The sequence below is a fragment of the Condylura cristata genome, unplaced genomic scaffold (assembly GCF_000260355.1).
Source record: "Condylura cristata isolate star-nosed mole 26May11 unplaced genomic scaffold, ConCri1.0 scaffold00042, whole genome shotgun sequence".
Classification (NCBI taxonomy): Eukaryota; Metazoa; Chordata; class Mammalia; order Eulipotyphla; family Talpidae; genus Condylura; species Condylura cristata.
The window spans coordinates 4424042-4427624 of NW_004567143.1; positions in this window are offsets into that span (position 1 = coordinate 4424042).

A 3583-nucleotide genomic window follows, 5' to 3' on the forward strand; every position below is an offset into this window, starting at 1 on the left:
CCCGGGCGAGCGCCGGCTCCGCGGGCCGGGCAGGACCTCGGGCGACGAGGCAGGGACAGTAGGGGGCGCGCTCCGCCCGGGCACTGCCCCGGGTCAGGACCCTTTCCCTCCAGGGCCGCCGGTTCTTCGCCACCCCGGCGGCACTCTCTCCCCTCGCCTCTCGACCCATGGCGCTGGCTCTTCCCCCTTCTTCGTCCCGCCTCCACCTCAGGCTCTCCTAGTCCCTCTCACCGAGGTGGGTGATTTCCTCGAGTGCCCACACTATGCTAAGTGCTTCCCACTCCTCTAACCTTTCCCCTCCATCTTTCTTCCATTCATTGCATTCTTTCTTCCTCCCATTCTTCCCTTTCCAGCCCTCATTTCTACCCCTGGCCCTATTTCTATTCCATTATTCCGATTTCCCGTTCCCTATCCCCATCGGTCACATCTATTTTTTTCTCGTTTCTCACCTACATCTGTATCTCTTGTCTGTCTGTCTGTCTCTCTCTGTGTGTCTCCCTCCCTCTCCCTCTCCCTCTCTGCTATTAATTTCCCTGATTGGCTCCCAGCTTCAGTTACGCTGATGAGCCCTATTCATTCCCGGGCCTGACACTCTCGACCTGCCCTGGCTGATTGCTGGGGGCTGGCCCCAGGAGCACTGATGAGCCCCAAGGGTCAGCAGTGCTAATTACCCGCTAATTGCAGATGACTCTGCTCACTTCCCCCATCCTCAGACACAGAAATGGTGGCGCCTTTTACCCTCCCCCTCCTCCTGGTTCCCAGCAGTGTAGCTGTCAATCTAGAGGCAAAAGTCATGGGCACTTTCACTTGATAGAAGCCTCAGGTCAACAGCCGAGAGAGACTTAAGACAGGCAAGCCAACAGGATAAGAGTGACCAGAGCTTCAGGCCACAGAGCAAGTCTGATCAGCTACAGTGAAGGTCATCTGGTCACTGGGAAACTGTTACTCAGGTGCGAGCAGGAAGAAGCAGCTAGTTACAACAGTAGCAAAGACAGACTTGCAGTTTGGGTAGGGGTGAGGAGGAAAACCTGTGCCAGAATCTCACTGCTCCTGAGCCAAGACAAAGCAGGGCGAGAGGAAACCTGGGTTCCAGAGATACTTGGACATCGCTGTTCATGAGTTCGCATTAGCTTAATGAAAATCACACCCTGAAAGACACTTGCCAGAGAGAGAGAGAGAAGAGGACCAAGAAGGGAGCTTTATTTCGTTACACTTGATTGACAGTTCATGAGCGAGGTGAAGAGAGAAGAGTGTGATTTCCACGCGTGATCTAATATGGGTTGAACACATTAAACTCAGTGAAACTTCTGGAAGATGAATTTAGTGGGAAGATGTCGCCTGAAGAAAAAGAGGTGCCTTCACTTAGCTAAAGGGACTCTTTCCCCACTCACTACAAAAGTACTAAGGTAATTCTTGTGCATCCTTCTAGATATTTTTTTCAGAATAACCTTTTGTTAAATTAACCAAGAACTTTACAGTACCATGTGAAAGACCAGATTTCAAAAGTGTTTTTTACTTAGAAAGAAGTTAGGTGGTTTGATGGCTTACAGTGTTTGGATACATAATAGATGCTTATTGAGTTAATTCATGTATAATCAATGAGGTCAATATATTCAATTGATAAATTGAAGGACCTCTGAACTACAATTACTACAAAACTATGAGCAGTAACAGCACTATCAAATAAGGCATGAAAGAAGAGTGATTTTTAAAATTGCTATCATTTTTTTTTGCACAGATAATAAAGTTCACATCATACAAAATTTCAAAAGCACAAAGGGTGTACGTAGAAAGCTCTCCCTCTCAACATCCCTTCCTGTCACTCTCTGATGGAATAGAATGGGTCATGTATTGTCAAGGACTGGATGTTAAAGACCCCCTGATCTTGAAGATGTATGTCACCCAGCTCAAGTCAAAAGCTTATTGACCAGAACCATACTCAGTAAACTGGAATCCTTTGCACAAGCTAACGCAGAGTACAAGCTTAAAGCTTGTTGCTAACAAATCCCAGTGGGCCACCAATTCTGCAAGAAGCAAGTGACACCCCAGGGACTTTGGATTGCCCTGGCTGAGCATGTGTTTATTAGATATTGCTATTTTATAACCCGTTTATACCTTTAATCTGTAAACTTTCCATGCTGGAGCCATGAAGTATGACTTCTGCATGGTCCTTGGCATTCTGTAGCTAAACTAGGATAAAAGTCCTCAAATACACAGTGCAGTGACCCATTCCTCTCCCTGCACCTCCATGGGCCATGGAACCTAGGCTACAAGGTAAATGGACAAAAGCCTGGGCCGATAGTTCCCGTTCTGACGCGCCACGTGACCTTGCCCCATCTTTAACTTTTCCAGGTTATTCACTTGCCTAGTCAAAAAGCAGGTGCAGGGCCCTCCCTGGTGGCGCAGCGGGTTAAAGCACAGCACTGAGAATCTAAAGCCGCTTCAGCATGAGTTCGATTCCCGCCTGCCCCGGAGGTGACCACATGGCGTGGCAGACCTCTCCTGACCCGCCCGCTGCTCCCCTCAGCAGTGTACTTCCATGATCTGCCTGTTCTGCTCCCCACTCTGTCTCTGGTGAAGCCTCTCACCCTCCACAACTCTGGCCTGTACCCCAGTTCTGTATGAATAAATAAATAAATCTTTAAAAAAAAAAAAAAAGCAGGTGCAAGGATCTAATGAATACGAGGAAATGTCTTCCAAAATGTGTTCTTCTAGCACCAAGTGGACAAAGCAGAGCGGAGTGGCCAAGCATGGAAGTTCCCCAAACCTGCTTCCCACTCTCTATATCAGTACCAAGGACAGAAGCTGTCGCTCTCCAATCTGAACAAGGTTGACTCCTTTCTTGGCCAATTCTACTGGACCCCCAAATACTGTAGCTAAGCAGCTCCACCGTTATCTAAAATGGGATCCAAAGGTGCTTCTTCAACTGTCCGCATGCTCTGACTTGTCCCACTCTCACTACACCCACTGGGGAAATTGTGCAAAATAACTTTATTTTGAATCTATGCTCTGCTTGTGCGTGTACTGGACGCCGTCATCTGGCTTCGCCTTCATGGACCGGAAGCCCGTTCCGAGGGTGTTACGAACGCAGTATTCAAAAGTCAAAGTCCACCTCCGCCTCGCTGGCTGGCGGGAGAGGCCACGCGCGGTGGGCAGCGCCGGGCGCTGTCCGCGAGCACCCTCTGGTGGCAGCAGCGCGCAACGCGTCACGGCCAGAGACGCGCGGGTGCCGCAGCGCCCCCTGGCGTTCGCCCAGGAGACGCTCCGAGGCCCAGGCCCAGGCCCCCGCGAGGCCCGCGCGGCGAGCAGCAGGCGCTGGACTACTCCGCTGTGGGGCGCGGCCTGGGCGCGGGGGGGGCTGTACCCGAGACTCAGGGTCGGGCGCGCCCACGCCCGCCTGTCGTGTCCCACCTGGGCCCTGTGTCCAGCGCGGGTGGAGCCGGCTGCGTGTGCGCACGCGTTGCACGCGGGTGGGCGGCGGTGGGGCGGTCCGCACGCGCGGGCGGAGTCCTCACGGAGGCGTGAAATTGGTTTGGAGCAAACACATTACATCTATTTTTTTCTCGTTTCTCACCTACATCTG